Source organism: Urtica dioica, chromosome 6 (assembly GCF_054948205.1).
Source record: "Urtica dioica subsp. dioica isolate 48M chromosome 6, U.dioica_male_clone48M_v1_H2, whole genome shotgun sequence".
Taxonomy (NCBI): domain Eukaryota; kingdom Viridiplantae; phylum Streptophyta; class Magnoliopsida; order Rosales; family Urticaceae; genus Urtica; species Urtica dioica.
Window position 1 is genome coordinate 22,596,171 of NC_142761.1, and position 19,418 is coordinate 22,615,588.

Consider the following 19,418-nt stretch of genomic DNA (forward strand, 5'->3'; position numbering starts at 1 on the left):
AAAATCGTTTTCGAAAGTTTACTAATTTTGTGACAAGTTAGAATTGTAATCTTAGATTTTTTTTTAATTTATTGCTCATGCCTTTAAATTAAAAACCATGTTGATTTTCTATGAGTTTGGGATGATGTTAAAACACATTAGAATCAGTTCTAAAAGTTTTTAATTTTTTATATTGAAAAACGTGTTTTAAAGGTTTGAGATTTTTCGAGTAAATTTTGTGACTAGTTTTATTTTCTTGCTAGTTTCGTTTATTTACTTGAATCGTTTTATGCATGTTGTTATTTATTTTATTCTATGTTATTACCCTGCTAATAAAACACAAATAAAAGCTTTAAACAACTTCATAAAACGTTCCGTTACACTCGATTCTTTTTCGCACCTAAAAGGACAAAGCTTTAATTTATTTCTTTTTCTTCGAGCTGGAATGTAAACCCGCATTAAAAGCGGCATAACTCTCTGCTCAGAAATCGAAATTTAATGATTCTTGAATCAAATTAAAGCTATGTCTGTCCTCTGTCCAATGCCACCGGTTTCGGCTCAAAAGGACATCGGAGCCGCCAGTTATGGCGATTTTACTCCGAGGTGCGCGGCTGTCTGAAACTCCAGTTTTTTAGAAATCCGGATTTTCAAACCCCACTACCATGAGTTATAGAACTCTAATGAGAAAACTTTCTTGAGCAAAAATGTTTTTCATATGATTATAAACATGATGTGTAAGATTAAAATGTTTTGATTTTTGAAAGTTTAATTGAAATTGAATTTTTACAAAACTAGTTTGAATTTTGAAAAACCGTTTTCACTTTCAAACTTGAAAATATTTTGTCATCCAAATCAAATAAGTTTTCAAAATGTTTTCAAAACTATATCTATATCACATATGTTCAAAATCTATATGCTCTTGAAATTTTGAGTGGGAGGTCTCTTTGTAGACAAAACCGAAAAATAAAAAGATGTGTAATCTCAAACTTTCAAGTGTTCGAGTGAGTTGAAGTTCACACTTCCCTCACGCACTTTCCCGAAATAGAAAATAGGAAAAGATCGAGTATGTCCCTTGTGCCTTTATGCACTAATACTGCTCTGAACATGTCGATCTAGGATTCTCTTCTAGTTGTCCGCTCTGTCGCTCTCTAACTAGGAAATTTGTTTCTGAACTTATAAGAGTCGATGAACCAACTCCAAAAACTAAGTGGGAGGGTTATATTCGTTGTTTGTAACCCACGATCCCCAACACTAATGAAAGATGTAATAACGTGGGACTAAGAGCCGCTCTTGCGACCCTCACTTAAATGTGAGTACTCCAAGGCGTTATTGCTTCGATCATTGCTCAATGAGCTACGTCCGAGAGTGATGCAATGATGGCAAGGCCTCCCCTTGGGGGATTGTTTTTCAAAGCTGATCTTTTGGACTAAGTGGTTGGTTGCACACTTAGGCTCAATCCCTAGTATCCTTCCTTAAGGCTCTGCGAAAGGATGTGAGTGATCAAACCAATTTACAAGGTGGCTAGTCAAAATGATGTACTGACATCTTGGCTTAGCATTAATGATGTGTCATTTACTTATAAAAGGAGATTTTTTGCGGCCTTCTCTTGAGGGAGTAAATTATCGTTTAGTTTATAACACCTTTGGATTTTATAAAAAGTCTTAATAAAACTTAAATCCTAAACCAAAGACTAATCATAAACTTGTTTCAACTTTTATAGGCAATATGTCTCTCAACCCTCTCTCAATCTTTCTTTCCTCGATCAAACTCGAAAACGAAAACTACGTAGATTCGAAACATAACCTCGACATACTATCTACCGTTAACAAGCACAAATGGGTACTCACCACCCCGTGTCCTCCTCTGACGAATGATGATTCAACTCAAGAGGACAATGACGCCTTTGCGACCTGGCTTCGATCCGATGAGATTGTGAGGTGCTATATCTTGGCATCTATGAACAATATGCTGAAAGAGCAACATCGTGACTTCGAGACTGCCGCTGACATGCTCTACAATCTCCTTGAGATGTTTGGAGGGCAAAGGCGTCAGACAAGGCTACAAGCAGTCCGACAGTTTATGAACTGTCGCATGAAGGCTAGGACTCCTGTTAGGGACCATATGATGCTGATCATTAGTTACCTAAATGAAATGGAAATCCTAGGATCTGAGATTAATGGGAAGAATATCATAGATATGATCTTAGAAACTCTCCCCGAGTCTCTTGATACCTTCATGCTGAACTACTCCATTACAAAGCTAAAGTACACTGTTACCGAGCTTATAAAGGAGCTTCACACTGTTGTAGGTCTCAATAAGAGAAAGAGGAATCAAGGAGAGGCACATGCTACTGAGCAAAAGGCCTCCGCCTCTGGAACTAAGAAGAGACCTCACAAGGCCGATAAAGAGAACTGTCCCGCCTATCTCAAAGCTAAAGGTATTGTACTTGTTACTGAAGCCTGTTTAGTAGCTGATAATGTATCATCGTGGATTATTGACTCCGCTGCTACTAACCATATTTGCTGCTCCTTGACTGGTTTTAGGAAAAGCAAAAGCTTAGAGGATGGCGACTTCTGCTTCAAGTGGGGTGATGAGAGCGTGGTATCTGCGAAGGCTGTGGGATCCGTGACGCTATCTTTTGAAGATCGAACTTTAAATTTGAAAAATGTTTATTATGTTCCTTCCTTTGGGAAAAACCTAGTATCTGTTGCTCAACTTTTCGAGCAAGATTATTATTTAAAGTTTATAAAGAATGGAATTCGTATTTCTTTTTCTAATTCTTTCGTCACTGATGCATGTATGAAGAATGGTCTTTTTTACATCTATCCCACTCAACCTTCTCTTTTAGACACCGAAATAGATAACGATCTAATTAGGGAGCCAAAGAGGATCAAACTTTCTGAATCCTCCGATCTAACAAAATCAACATACCTCTGGCACTTAAGACTTGGTCATATCAGTCTAGATAGGATTAAGAGACTTGTGAGGGATGGTCCACTCCAAGCCTCTGCAATAGGTTCACTACCTACTTGTGAATCCTGCATAGAAGGAAAAATGACTAAGCGACCTTTCTCCGATAAGGGTCGAAGAGCCACTGAGTTGCTGGAACTAATACATTCTGATGTATGTGGTCCGCTCAACCAACAGGCACGTGGAGGATACGAATACTTCGTTACCTTCACTGATGACTACTCAAGATATGGGTTTGTCTATTTGCTTAAACACAAATCCGAGACCTTTAACGTATTTAAGGTCTTTAGGGCTTTAGTGGAAAAGCAAACTGGCAAAGTGATCAAAACCCTTCGATCTGATCGAGGTGGTGAGTATATGTCTGGAGAGTTCGATGACTTTCTTAAAGAAGAAGGTATCGCTTCTCAGCTTACCGCGCCTGGCACACCTCAACAAAACGGAGTGTCAGAGAGAAGAAACCGAACTCTTATGGAGATGGTTAGATCAATGATGAGTTACTCATCACTCCCGCTTTCCTTTTGGGGATATGCCCTCGAAACAGCCGCCTACATTCTGAACCAAGTTCCGTCCAAAACGGTTCCTGGTACTCCTTATGAACGATGGACTGGCCGTAAAGTGAATCTTGGCCGCATCCGAATTTGGGGTTGCCCTGCATACGTGCTGAGGCAAAAGACTAGCAAGTTGGCTAGTAGGTCAGAATTGTGCCTGTTTGTAGGATATCCGAAGGAAACCAAAGGTTTTACTTTCTATAGTCCCGAGGACGATAAGACTTTCGTTAGCACGAATGCTCGTTTCCTTGAGGAGGACTTTATGAAGGATGCGAAACCTAGAAGCAAAATTGTGCTTGAAGAAAAGTTGGGTGAGGAAGCTTCTACCTCATCTGTAAGAACTGTTCTTACCCCAACTGAAACACAACCTAACTCATCAGAATCTCGTCAAGTAGTACTTAGACGTAGTGGGAGGGCTACTCAAAAGCCTGACAGGTACATGTCTTATGGAGACTCTCTTGTAGCCGTCTCCGACATGGATGACCCTGTTTCCTATAGCCAAGCGATGGCTTGTTCTGAATCAAACCTTTGGCTTGACGCCATGAAAGTTGAAATGCACTCGATGTATGTAAACAAAGTCTGGAAACTTGTAGACCTTCCTGAAGGGATTAAACCCGTAGGGTGTAAGTGGATATACAAGAAGAAAAGGGGTCCTGATGGGAACGTCGAGACGTTCAAAGCACGACTTGTGGCGAAGGGTTATACCCAACAAGAAGGGATTGACTATGAAGAAACCTTCTCGCCAGTCGCGATGCTTAAATCCATCCGCATACTCCTATCCATAGCTGCAGCTCTCGACTATGAGATCTGGCAAATGGATGTCAAGACAGCCTTTCTGAATGGCAATCTTGACGAGCGCATTTACATGGCTCAACCAGACGGTTTCGTGGATAAAGGTCAAGAGACCAAGGTTTGTGAGTTGCTTAAATCCATTTATGGACTAAAGCAAGCATCTAGGTCATGGAATATTAGATTCGATGAAACTGTAAAGAGCTTCGGCTTTGAACAGTCAATGGATGAGCCTTGTGTTTACAAGTTAATACACGAAGGCAAAGTTGTGTTTCTGGTACTATATGTCGATGATATACTACTCATTGGTAATGACGTGGGTAAGTTATCTGAGGTTAAAGTCTGGCTGGCAAAGCAATTCGATATGAAGGATCTAGGAGAAGCTGCATACATTCTGGGAATCCAAATCTTTCGAGATAGGAAAAACCGGACCCTGTCGCTCTCTCAAGCATCTTATATTGATAAGGTGATGGATCGCTTCTCGATGCAAGACTGCAAGAGGGGTCAAACACCCTTTAGGCATGGAGTTTCACTCTCTAAGGACCAGTCTCCCAAGACTGCACAAGAGATTGAAGACATGAGGAAAATTCCTTACGCCTCTGCCGTAGGAAGCCTTATGTATGCTATGCTTTGCACTAGACCTGACATCGATTTCGCCGTTGGTGTAGTAAGTCGTTTCCAATCCAACCCTGGACCCGAGCACTTGATTGCTGTTAAGCATGTTCTTAAGTATCTTCGAAGAACTAGGAACTTGATGCTTACATACTCAGGTACTGACCTGACTATGACGGGATATACCGACTCCGATTTTCAAGCGGATAAGGATTCCAGGAAATCCACTTCGGGATCTGTGTTCATCCTTAATGGTGGAGCTGTTGTGTGGAGAAGTATTAAGCAATCTTGCATTGCTGACTCCACAATGGAAGCAGAATATGTGGCTGCTTGTGAAGCATCCAAAGAGGCTGTATGGCTTAGAAAATTCCTTAAGTATTTGGAAGTTGTTCCAAACGTCGACGAGCCCATGACCCTTTATTGTGATAATAGTGGGGCTGTCGCTAACTCAAAGGAACCTAGAAGCCATAAGCACTCTAAACATATTGAGAGGAAATACCATTTGATTCGAGAGATCGCGCAACGCGGAGACGTGGAGTGAAGTAGATCTCTGGAAGATCCATTCACCAAGGCCCTAGCGAACATGGTCTTCGACCAACTTCGAGAGGGATTAAGGCATGTAGGACTACTCACATCTTCTTTGAGTCAAGTGGGAGTTTGTTGTCAATGGTGCCCACAAGAAGAGTAGTAGTGTCTATTTATGTACATTTGATGTCATATAGTCTTACGAAGACTCTTGCTTGTAATTGCTTATTCATTAATAAAAAGTTGAAACGTTCATTCAATCTTCCTTGTCTGAAGCTTTATGATAAAACCATAGTCTTTTAGTCCATAAACAAACTAAACAACTTACGAAGAGACAAATGTAGATTTGCATGAACAAACTCTTCGTAGTTTGCTTAAAACGATATATTCGCAATCTTAGGGTCAAAGGACTATTGACCTCAGTATGATTGTTAGAAGAATCTATGATGTCTGGTTATGAGGCATTGAGAGTTGGAGACTCTATAGTTCTTCTAAGTATCTTCCGAAGGTACTGAATTGACCAGTGCACTTCTAGAGACAATATAAGAACAAACCATTTAACCTCTTATGTCTCGAAGTCACTATGTATGAATTACATCATGCTTACCTTAATCCTGAAATGAGACATGCCATTTCACACCTTAGTATTCTCATTTGAGAAAGTCAAATTTCGGACTCACTATGTGATTCCGAACAAGGCCTATTGGTGAGGTACTAAGTTGTGAGTCTGTCATGAGTAACTTTGTGAAGTTCTCATAGATAAGGAATTCATGTACAAGATTGCTGAAATGCAATGTATGTCACCTCATGCTTTGTTCCTTGGAGTGTGAATAAATGAACTGGCCAGTGTCCAAATTGAGTCCTGACTCTTTTGGATGAAACAATGTGACTTGTTAGCTCCTCGTCAATACATTGTTTCTAACTTATTCACAAGCGACAAAGGAGTTGAGGAAATAACAGCTAGAAGGGTAAAATGGTAATTTAGTAAATCCCGACTAGCTGATGACATTCATGAAGGGTAAACATAGATAATATTCAGTGGATCCGCTCATCATAATTAGGTCGAATTCTTGAGTAGAAAATAAATTCATTTGAACCGAGAGATTTTTCAGTGTCAACTCTTTAGTGGAGTCAGTTGGCATTAAGCTAAACTTGGAAAAGGTTTGTGAACTTTTGAGTCCAAGTGTTTAGCTCAAGCTTTGTTCATTTGGGTCCATGAGGTCACTGTCACGAATCACATCGATAGGAATAGTTAAACTGGAAGCTAAGTCAAAACAAGAACGAAAATTGTCGAAAGGGTATTTTTGTCTTTTGAGACATAAGGATGAAATGGATGTCAATAAATTTTGACAAGTTCATTTGATGACTTAATGTCACTCGGCCATAATATGATTAATTGGGCCTTGTGAATTAATTTCATTTCATAAGAATTTTATTGAAAATTCTTAATGGGCCTTTCACATGTTGTCATGAACAAATGAAGAAGCTTCTAGAAGCTCCTTCTAGATGTGAAATGGGCGCCCAAATACCCAAGGGAAAGAGAAATTATTTTGTGCATAAATGTATCAAGATACTTGCCAAAAGAAAAAGAGGAAACAAATTTCCTCTATGAGGAAAGCATAAGTTCGGCCAACACAAGGGAAAGAGAGAGACAAACTAAATGAGGAAACAAATCCAAGGCTTATTGAAGCACATGTTGGACGTGCAAAGCAAGGGAAAAAGAGGAAATAAGATTTCCTCATAAAGGCTTGGAAAATAAGAGGAAACTACTTCTTTCCAAGGCCAACCCTTCTCCTATAAATAGGACCCTCATTCCTCTCATTCTATTCATTCAACATAAGTTAGAGATTGAGAGACTCTCTCTCTAGACATTGTTGGCCGCCCCTCTTCTCTCTCTTTCTAGTTTCTATTTTCGATTTTTCTTGTCTTGGCACCTAGGTCATCACTCGACCTAGTCTTTAGCTCTGCGACTTTGAGACTCGTTCTTAAGTCGTAGTGTTTAAAAGTGCCCACTCACTGATTCCTTCTTTTCGAGTGATTTAGTGATAGAAACTTTCGTGGTTGCTCGAGGTGCCGAGGAAAGAAAGAGAGACGTGCTGCGAGGGGAGACGAGCGTTGCAACTTTCCAAAAGCTTCTACAAGGTTCAAGCTTCAAGAAAGGTTAGTAACTTTAATAGCTCATATTAGTTTTTATTTACATGCACATGCTCTTGTCTAGGTTAGTAAAAACTAGTTTTACTTAAAAAGAAAATTTTTAAAATTCCGCCGCTTAACGAAGCGTTAAACTTTTTCTCAAACCCTAGATCGATTCCAACAGTCGGCTAAGGCCTGCCCCTTTATAGCCGTTCTTGGGTGGAACTCAATCCCGTACTCGCTCAATTCTTGGGACCAGATCGCCATGCGAGTCGACGTTCCCTTTTGAAGAGCTTTACCGATTGGATGCTCAGTTCGCACCGCAATTGGGTGAGCTTGTAAGTACGGTCGTAGCTTCTTTGCTGCCGTTACGAGAGCCAGAGAAAGCTTCTCAATCTCGGTGTAGCGCGTTTCCGTGTCGAGTAAGGCTTTGCTTACGTAGTAGATTGGCCATTGGACCTTGTTTTCTTCGCGGACAAGGACGGCACTTACAGCTCTTTCAGAGACGGCGAGATACACGTACAGCGTCTCGCCCTCTTTTGGTTTAGAGAGGAATGGTGGGGACCCAAAGTAAGCCTTCATTTCTTGGAAGGCACTTTCGCATTCGTCCGTCCACTCAAAGCCGTCCGTCTTCTTCAGAGCTTTGAAGAACGGTTGACACTTGTCGGTGGCTTTAGACACGAAGCGTGTCAGAGCGGCAATCCGACCGGTCAGGCTTTGCACTTCTTTGACTCGTCTTGGCGACTTCATTTCAAGGAGTGCCTTGATTTTTTCCGGGTTCGCCTCTATGCCTCGTCGGCTGACGATATAACCGAGGAACTTTCCGGATTCAACCCCGAATACGCATTTGTTGGGGTTGAGCTTCATTTTATATCGGCGGAGGATTGTGAACATCTCCCTAAGGTCGCGTACGTGATTAGTTGCCAGTAGGCTTTTAACGAGCATGTCATTTACGTACACTTCCATCGTCTTGCCGATTTGATCGGCGAAGATCCGATTTACCAAGCGTTGGTATGTTGCTCCCGCGTTCTTAAGGCCGAAAGGCATGACCTTGTAACAGTAGAGACCTCGATCGGTGACAAAGGTCGTCTTAATTTGATCGGGCTCGTGCATTCGAATTTGGTTGTAGCCGGAATAGGCGTCCATGAAACTTAGAAGTTCATGGCCGGCCGTGGCGTCCACCAGTTGTTCGATGCGTGGGAGTGGAAAGCAGTCCTTAGGGCAGGCTTTGTTAAGATCTTAGTAGTCTATACAAATTCGCCACTTCCCGTTGGGCTTTTTTACCATTACCACGTTGGCGACCCACTTGGGGTACTTGGCCTCTCGAATGAAGTTTGCGGTGAGGAGTTTCTCGACCTCTTCATTTATGGCCAGGTATCGTTCTGGGTTGAACGTTCGTCTAGCCTGCACTTTTTCGGCGACTTTTGGGTCGTCGTTCAGTCGGTGCACTATTACCTCGGGATCGATTCCGGGCATGTCCGCATGAGTCCATGCAAAAACATCCTTGAACTCCCTAAGGAAGGCAGTAAGCTGAGTTTTGATGGCGAGTGGAAGTCGGGTGCCGACCTTTACAACCTGATCAGGCTTGGACTCGTCCAGGACGATTGGCACAAGATCATCAGAGGTTTCCACCTTAAGTCTTTCGATTTCGTCACGGGGGTCAAGTTCTCCGAACTTCCTTGCATCCCTTGGGTTGCATGGGTAATCATCTTCCAGTTGGAAGATCGTGTTGACCGCTTTTCCCGCGGACTTGCCATCAACTCCTTGCACGTAGCATATTCTGGCTTGGGATTGGTCTCCAGCCATAATGCCAATTCCTCCTTCGGTGGGGAACTTCACCAGTAGGTGATACGTGGAAGTGATTGCCCTTAGCCGGTTCAATGTCGGTCGTCCGATGATTAAGTTGTAGGGCGACTCTTGATCGACCACTAGGAATGGGACCATGTGAACGGCTTCGATTCCTCCAGGGGTCCCAAAGGTGACCGGCAGGTCGATGATGCCCTCGGTCATAACTTTTTCCCCAGTGAACCCAAACAATGGTGTTTGGGTCGGAGTCGGGCGCAGCCCCCCGAGCTTCATGCGCTCTAGGGTGGACTTGAAAATTATATCGGCAGCGCTGCCGTTATCAATGAGAACCCTTTTCACCAAGTTATTGGCCACTTGGGCCTTGAGCACGATCGCGTCATTGTGCGGATGCACAACTCGCTTGGCCTCTTCATTGTTGAAATACATCATCTCGTGAGGCACGGACGGAGGTTCTTCATATGTGAAGTTGACGTGCATAGCAGCGTCTTCCTGAGACACGGCCCTAAGGAATTTCTTCCGTTGTCGGGCTGAATCCCCATCTTGTGGACCTCCCAGTATGGTGGTTACCACGTGCAGTTGCGGGTTGGCGTTGGCAGTAGCCGTGGTTCGGTCGGCAGAAGCGGCTGCTCCTCCTCCTTGACCAGACTGTTGTCTGTTCGCGGTGGGGCCCGCAGCGCCAATCATGCGCAACACGAACTCCTTCAGCTCACCCCGTTGGATCAAAGCCTCGATTTGCCTTTTGAGGTTGTAGCATTCCGAGGTCAAATGACCATATTCCCGATGGAACTCACAATACCTGGATCGATCGCGAGTTGCGGGATCCTTCTTCATTGGAGCCAGGGGCGTGAACTTGTCACGTGCCAGAGCCAAGATCCTTTCCGGCGCTGTGTTCAGCGGCGTGAATGACGAGTACCCTTTGAAGTTTTCCGCAAGTCGCGGTTTCTGAGGTACAGGGGGTTGGTTGCTAGGAACCTGGTTCCCCTTGTTTCGCCTTTTACGAGGTTCGTTCTGCTCGCGGATAGGTTCTTCTCGGCGGCGAGATCTTTGATTAGTGCTCTTGCGGCCGTCGAGGTAGTCTTCGACTCCCATGAAGGTCTTAGCTCGAGTCATTAACTCGGCCATGGTGGAAGGGACACGGCCGACGACGGACTTGAGGAAGTCACTCGTGCGCAAGCCTTCTATGATAGCGGCAATTGCGTCACTGTCGTCAAAGCGGTCGACCTTGTTTGACTCTTCTGTGAATCGGGCGAGGTATCGTCTAAGAGACTCGCCACTCTCTTGCCTGATTGACCACAGGTACATCTTGGTCTTCTTTTGGACCATAGACGTAGCGAACCGTGCCAGGAACATGTCCTTCAGGTCTTTGAACGAGTGGATGCTTCCTGGTCTTAAGTTTTTGAACCACTCAAAGCCGGGTCCGGCGAGGGTCAAACTAAAAGCTTGGCACATGGCACCAGGAGAAACACCCTGCATCGTCATCCAGGTTTCATAGTGCTGGATGTGGTAAGCAGGATCTGAGTAGTGAAAGGTGATGAGTTCTCCTCAACGACTCCGTAGGCACTTCCACCTATTCTGTATTCTCGGAGATCTCGTACCGCATTTCTAAGGTCGTGGATCATAGTGACCACATCGAGACCGGTCGTTGGAGTAACCCCTTGATCGGGAGGAGTCACCTGCAGCCTTTCGTTAGACCCCTGTCCTGCGCGGCGGTTCCCGTTAGTTGGGGCTCCCAGCGGGATATTGGGTCTAGAGCTTAGTCGCTCTCTCATATCATTGCCACGCCCAATGCGTTGAGCAGTGAGGTGGTCCCTAAGATCAGGGCTGGCCGTACGGAGGCGCCGGAATTGCTTGCGGCGGTGCGCTCTCCGCGCGCCCTGACTTTCCGCAAAATTCTCCCTCGGACCTAGTCGGTCGAGAGCCGAACGTCGGGAATTCCCCTCTTGAGAAGCTACCGGCGCATCGCCTGTTCGGGGTAAGGGATTCGACGGACCGGCTTCAAACACGGCGGGGAGTTCCCCGTCCTTCGTGAGAGAAGTCTCGACATCCTCCGACTCACCAGTATCCTCGTAATCAGGGTCGCGGCTTTCCTCGTTGAGGTTCTCAGGATCCCCGTTGGGGGTCGTGGTGTCACGCATAGGTTGCTTCGCAGCCAGTCGGCTGTGGTACCTTGCGTTCCTCGCCTTCAGTCGGCGGATACTCTCCTCCAACTCCGTGATGCGGTTGTCCCTGCTATCAGGAGATGGAGATGGTGAGCGGGTCGAGCTCTCTTCGTGGAGCGCAAGAAGTATTTCTTGGTCCTAGCGACGCTTTCGGGGTTGTTCACGCCCTCAGAACGTACGGATGGTTGGCTACTCATCGTTTCTCAAGTTCGAGAAGGTTGAGTTTGCAGAAGAAAAGAAGAAGATGAATAGAAGGGATTTCGTGCTGAATACGTCGGGAAGTCCCCTCCTTCTAGCGCCAAAATGTTGTCGCACAAAAATGAACAACTATTTAAAACCTCGGGCGGTTCGATCCAAGGCCGGACCAAGTGATCGCACCTGGGCCAAGAGTGTGAACTCGATAGTCTCGAGCTAGGGTTTTCTCCGATCAACCCGCCTCTCGGGAGAGGTAGGGGGTGAGGAGGAGGAGTGACCGTGCCTTGGTTGTCGGCTGCCTACGTACCCGTGCGTGGGATCAGGTCAGAACGTAGTTCAAGCGTGTGTGACGCAATATGAGGCTCGGAGCCTTGGTGGAGAAGCGTGCTCGACGAAGGAAACGGGGCGCGAGGAGTCCTCAGCAGCGTCTCAGAACTTCGGAGATCGCGTACGCGTCTAGCGTGTTAGACGCGCAAGGGTAACTCTAGTTGAGAACCCTAGGGGCGTGCTTGAGCACCGGAGAACGTTCGGTCAGAGGGAGCGACGTCCGGGAAGTCCCCGTGAGTGCTTCGGAACCTCTGAGAACGAGGGAGAGAGAAGAGAATCTGCTTCACGCCAAATGTGGCATCCAGAGAAGCAGAGAAATCGAGCGTGTCGATAGGAGATGAAGAGAATTATTGGATATTTTGGGATGGCTTTTCCCCTCAATGAGATAGGGTATTTATAGGTGTTTGGGAGCCTTAGAAGGTCCCTTTTTCGTCCATGTGGGACTAGGATCGCGCATGCCATCAAGTGGAGGCGCACGGCGTGCGCGCCGCACAAAGAGCGGCGCACAACGCGCGGCGCGCGGCGCAAGGGGCGCGGCGCGCGTGTCACCGGGCGCGGCGCAAGGGTCACCGGGCGCGGCGCAGGTCGCGCGGCGCATGGAGCGCGCGGCGCGCGCCTGTCTGGCGCGGCGCGCCGTCTGCTGCATGGCCGGCCGGCGTTGCGCGTTGTGTGCGCGATGGACGGCTTGTCTTGGCCGGGTTCTTGCTGGCCTTCGAATGTCATTCTTCCCATGTGAAATATGAAGCTTTCCTCTTGACGAGAGCGACTCGGTTCGAGGAGCAAGGCTCGACTCGACGAGGGCGACTGGCGACTTGACTCGAGGAGTGACTCGAGAATGACTTGAGGCTCGACTCGAGGAACAATTAAGGGCTCGACTCGAGGGGCGAAGCTCGACTCGAGGAGATTGACTCAAGGCTCGACTCGAGGAGCGAAGCTCGACTTGAGGAGTCAGGAGTTTGGGCGAGGGCTTGAAGATTTGCCGCTCTTCAGGACCTCCGGCCTGACCATCGGCCCTTTGAGCGACGTGCCTTCTTGGCGTCTCGGGTTTTCCGAAAACGACCGACAACAGAGGACATACGTTCGGTGGTGAAAAACAATTCACTATCTCAATAATAACACGTACAAGACTTAGGTTTGCAGACTAATTCTCAAACACATTCTTCTTTGATTTCTCCACTAGATGGCAATCTAAGTTCCACTTAGATCAGAGACTCTTTCTCTCTTTCACCCAATCATCTCCCGAAGATTGTTGTAGCGAGGCATAACCAACCACTTTTCATCTTTGCATACAAACACCCCGTAGACCATTCTAAGAAGAATCAATTTACATAGTGTACGAAACATCACTTTTTGAAACTACAAGAACATGCGCTTTAATGAGTCGTATATCAGTTCAAGGAACGCATTTTCACATTCTTCCACTAGTACAAAATATAGCATCAGGTGCGACGTTTTTCGCAATGAAAGTACAAAAGTCGCAGCTGATGTCGCTTTCAGGTGCGACTTTAGGTGCGACAAAGTCGCACCTGATCCTCTAAGGTGCGAAAATCCGCACCTGAAAGTCATTACTATCAGGTGCGATAAATTTAGGTGCGACTTTTCGCACCAAAAGTCGCACCTAAATTTACTCCAAAACAATATATTAAGGTGGGATATATAGTTTCAGATGCGACTAGTCACATCTGAAACTTTAGCGCCAAATGTATAAGATGCGATTCATCGCATCTGATACTCATTCCCGCCTAATATTTTGGCGGGATACAATATAATAAGATGCGACTAGCCGCATCTTAAACCTTTGATGCTAACGTTTCAGATGCGACTAGTCGCATCTGATTTTCTTTAGTTTTTTTTAAATGCTGATTCTAATAGAATCAGCATATAAAATGATTCTATTAGAATCAGTTGTTTTTTGGAAACTTATTTAAATAATTTTAATAATAATAATGATATAATATTAATTAGAATAAAAATTATATATATGTTTATTCATATAATAATTATAATGTTATCGGCCCGACGAGGTCCGACGACGCGATCGAAGTTTCGGGCGGCCGGACGAGCTCATCCGGCCGATGGCCGACCCAGTTCACTCGGCCATTTGCCGGCCCAAGCAATTCACTCGGCCAATGGCCGAGTGAATCTCAGCCGGCCCATCAAGCTCACTCGGCCAATGGCCGATTGAATCTCAGCCGGCCCACCATGCTCACTCGGCCAATGGCCGAGTGAATCTCAGCCGGCCCATCAAGATTCACTCGGCCAATGGCTGAGTGAACCCTCAGTCGGCCCATCAGGTGCACTCGGCCAATGGCCGAGTGAATTCCCTGCCGTCCCAACAAGTTTACTCGGCCAAGGGCCGAGTGAAACCTCCTACCGGCCCAATAGTTCACTCGGCCAATGGCTGAGTGAATCCTCTCTCGGCACAGGCCTTTCACTCGGCCAATGGCCGAGTGAAACTCATCCGGCGTCCAGCAATTCACTCGGCCAATGGCCAAGTGAACCTCTCCCGACGATCAACATCTCGCTCGGCCATCGGCCGACCGAGTCTCACTCGGCCGATGGCCGACTCAACTTCACTCGGGAAAGGGGCCTTCAAAACGTCCCTAGGTCGCCTATAAATGCGAGGCTCAAACCCTCGAGACAGGTAATCCAATTTTGAGTCTCGAAACGCTGCCGAACTCATAACTCGCTCGTTTCGCTCATCTTTGGCCTCTAAACACTTAAACCCTCGATATTCCACCTCAATCATACTAATGTTGAGCGTCGGAGAGGTAAACAGAGGCACCCCGTCTATTTTCCCTTTGTAGTTCACACCTCTTTTCTTATCTTTTCAGGTGTTCAGACGAGACATACATCACCAACAGTTAAGGGACGACTTGGGATACCAAGTCTGACACGCTCGAATCGAAGTGAGGCCACTTGGTCCGTCCTAGGGCCTAACCACTTCTGGTTCCTAAATCGTTGTCCAGAAACGAGCGACAACATTTTGGCGCTAGAAGGAGGGGGTCTCCCGACATTGGCGACACTGTCCCTTCCAATCCCTTCTCTTACTATATCAACGACTCTCGAGAGATGATCCAAGTTCCTGCCGCTTCCGTAGGCACTCGAGCGACGAGCTCGAGATACGGCCTCCGATGCCTCGCACACCGTCTGGGAGGGCAACCTCGTGACAACGAGAGCCAGCCCCGAGACTCAGCAAACGACCCCGAGGCCGCGCTCCGAGAAGACACGGCTCGAAGGCTCGCCGAGCTCCTAGACCGTCTAGCGACGACGGCACGCTCATTGCCGACCTCCTCGACTACTACGTCGAGGATAGATCCGCCCGAGGCGACTCCGACCCTGACTATGTGGGGGAGTCGAGAACCGATGAGGCAACGCCTAGCCTCGCCCCGTCTCAGCCCAAGAGGACGAATGGCGCCTTGGCCGGGACGTCACACCCGACGCGACAACAGGCACGATCACACTCCTGGGGACTCGCCCCCTCGGTTTCAAGAGGTGGCCGGACACGGCCCCTCGTCGGGGAGAGAGCGGCCCTAGCAGAGGATGGGGCCTATAGCCAGAGCGCTCGCCGAACAATCCGGCCAAGGGCGACCTCGCCCCGCCAAGCGCCGAGTGTAGACCTTAGAGAGCGCCTAACGGCGCAGAGAAACTCCCGAGGGGAGGATCTCCGCCAAAGGCTCAACTCTCGGAGGGATGCACTCCCCGCCGCAACTCTCGGCCGACCTCAGGCCAATGCCGGGGACCAAGCGTCCAACGAGCGCCAACAGGCGACTCCCGCGGCCCCGGCAGTCAGCCCCGCCAACGGGCTCGACATGGTAACGATGATTCAAAGCCTAAAACCAAATCATCGAAATGAGGGAATCGGGGAAGCAAAGGCCTTACGGAGGGATCGAGGAGTCATTCTCTCCCTTCGCCGCTCAAATCCTCGCGCAGCCTTGCGTGGGGAATTTCAAACTACCGTCCATCCCTCCCCATGACGGACGTACGACCCGAACTTCCACATCCAACACTACGAGACGTGGATGATGATGCAAGGACAGTCGGAAGCTACCCTTTGTCAAGCCTTCAGTCTGACCCTCAGTGGGTAGGGGTTGGAATGGTTTCGGAGTCTGAGACCGGAGAGCATCTCATCTTTCCTGGCCTTGCGTGAGGCCTTCCTTGCTCGTTTCGCCACTCTCGTGGTGCAAAAGAAGTCAAAAACCTACCTCCTGTCTATCCGAAAGGGGAGAGACAAGACTTTAAGGCAATACCTCACGCGCTTTACCGAGGAATCTCACAAGTTCGAAGGGTTCGACGACAAGGACGCCATCACGGCGATCACCGAGGGAGCTCGCACGAGCGACTTCCTCAAGTCAATTGTTGGAAAGGTCCCACAGGACATGGGGGAGCTAATGTCGAGAGCCCGCACCTAAATGGGGATCGAGGACTACCTCAACGGCCGAGATTTCCGGAAGTCAGGAGGGCAAGGCGGTCGCCGTCACGACAACCAGGACGGAGATCGTCCCGACCCTCGAAAGAGGAGGAACAAGGGAGGCCAGGCCCTTAACGGTCGTTCCTTCCCCGGGCTGAGACCGTCATATGTCGACAGCTTCCGAAAGTTCTCGGCATTTACCCCCTTGAACACTCCGCAAGAACGGATCCTGGCTCTGCACCGCGACAAGCTGGGAAGCCCCGCTGCTCTCACAACGGATCCTGTAAAGCGGGACCGAAGCAAGTTCTGTGAGTACCATCAAGATCATGGGCATCTGACGTGCGAATGTTACCAGCTCAAGCGTCAGATTGAAGCCCTCATCCAAGATGGGAAATTGAAGGAGTACGTCCTTAGAACGATCGGGACGGGCGCGGCAAGCGGTGAGCGCCCGCGGCAAGAAAGAAAGGGTCCGACAACGATAACCGTTATAGACCGAGCAGTGAACCAAGAACCGGAGAGCTCACAAATGCACGTCGTGGGCTCAATCATGGGCGGCCCGAAGTTCGGAGACTCGAGCACGCAAAGGAAGAAGTTCGTGCGAGAAGTCTCCCAAGGGAAGATAGCGCACTACATCAACCACACTTACGAGGCTCCTCCTCCGGCCCCATTCGAGTCTATGTTCTTTACCAGCCAAAAGGCAGTGCGAGTTCTCCACCCACACAACGACGCGATAGTCGTCTCGGCCCCGGTCGCCAACAATCTCGTCCGGAGAATCTTAATCGACAACGGCAGCTCCACCGACATAATCTTCAAATCGGCGCTGGACAGGATGAAACTATCCAGGATGAGACTGACCCCGATCTCGACCCCACTCTTCGGCTTCTCCGGGGAGAGGGTCATGACGGAAGGCACCATCGATCTCCCGGTCACCTTCGGGACACCGGGGGGGATCGAGGCTACTCACATCGTGTCGTTCCTGGTTGTAGACCAGCCCTCGACGTACAACATCATCATCGGCAGGCCGACTCTCAATCGGTTGAAGGCCATAACATCTACCTACCACCCGATGATGAAATTCCCGACCGAAAAGGGGATTGCCATAATGTTGGGAAACCAATCAATGGCGAGGATGTGCTACATCCAGGGTGTGGATGGTAAGGCGAGGGGGAAAATGGTGAGCACGGTTTTCCAGCTCGGAGATAAGTTCCCATGCAAGATAGAGGAAGGGGGCACTTTCGGAGAGTTGGACCAGAGGGACGATGTCGAGCGTCGGAAGGTGGAGACACCAGACGACCTCATTCCCGTCGTGCTGGACGACGTCAAACCTGACCAAGTAGTCAAGATAGGCGCCCAGCTCCCATCTGAACTCCGGCTCCAGCTCGCAGCCTTCCTCCGCAAGTTCAAAGACGTCTTCGTGTGGACACACGCTGACATGCCGGAGATCGACCCCGAGATAATGGTCCACTGCCTCAACGACGAGAAGAGGGTGACCGAACGCGTCCAACCGAGACGGGCGTTCAGTGGGGAGAGGTACCAAGCCATTGGTGAAGAAGTTGACAAACTTCTTGTTGGAATTGATCTAGGGTTTAAGAAAAAGTTTAACGCTTCGCAAAGCGGCGGAATTTTAAAAATTTTCTTTTCAAGTAAAACCGGATTTTACTAACCTAGACAAAGAGCAAGTACATATAAATAAAAACTATAATGAGCATAGAAGTTTACTAACCTTTCTTGAAGCTTGAACTTTGAGAAGCTTTTGGAAAGTTTGCAACGCTCGTCTCCCCTCGCAGCACGTCTCTCTTTCTTTCCTCGGCAACTCGAGCAACCACGATGGTTTCTATCACTAAATCACTCGAAATAAAAGGAATCAGTGAGTGGGCACTTTTAAACACTACGACTTAAGAACGAGTCTTGAAGTCGCAGAGCTAAACTCTAGGTCAAATGAGGACCTAGGTGCCAAAACAATAAAACGAAATTGACTAGAGAGAGAGGAGAGGGGCGGCCACAATGTCTAGAGAGAGAGTCTCTCAATCTCTAACTTGTGTGGAATGAGAAAACAATGAGAATGAGGGCCCTATTTATAGGAGAAGGGTTAGCCTTAGAAATGGGAGTTTCCTCTTTTTCCCAAGCATTCATGAGCAATCTCTTATTGCCCTTTTCTCCATATGCGCCCAACATCTCATTCCCTTAAGGGATTTGTTTCCTAATTTGTTCCTTCTCTAGGTTGGCCGAAATTTCCCTTTCCATGTAGGGGAAATTTGTTTCCTCTTTTTCTTTTGGCAAGTATCTTCATACATTAATGCACAAAAGGAACTCTCTTTCTCTTGGGTATTTGGGCGCCCATTTCTCATCAAGAAGGAGCTTCTAGAAGCTTCTTCATTTGTTCATGACAACATGAGAAAGGCCCATTAAGAATTTTCAATAAAATTCTTATGAAATGAAATTAATCCACAAGGCCCAATTAATCTTATTTTGGCCGAGTGACATTAAGTCATCAAATGAACTTGTCAAAAAATTTATTGACATTCATTTCATCCTATGTCTCAAAGGACAAAAATACCCTTTTGACAATTTTCGTTCTTGTTTTGACTTAGCTTCCAGTTTAACTATTCCTACTCGATGTGATTCGTGACAGTGACCTCATGGACCCAAATGAACAAAGCTTGAGCTAAATACTTGGACTCAAAAGTTCACAAACCTTTTCCAAGTTTAGCTTAATGTCAACTGACTCCACTAAAGAGTTGACACTGAAAATCTCTCGGTTCAAATGAATTTATTTTCTACTTAAGAATTCAACCTAATTGTAATGAGTGGATCCACACACTATTATCAGTGTTTACCCTTCATGAATATCATCAGCTAGTCGGGATTTACAAAATTACCATTTTACCCTTCTAGCTGTTATTTCCTCAACTCCTTTGTCGCTTGTGAATAAGTTAGAAACAATGTATTGACGAGGAGCTAACA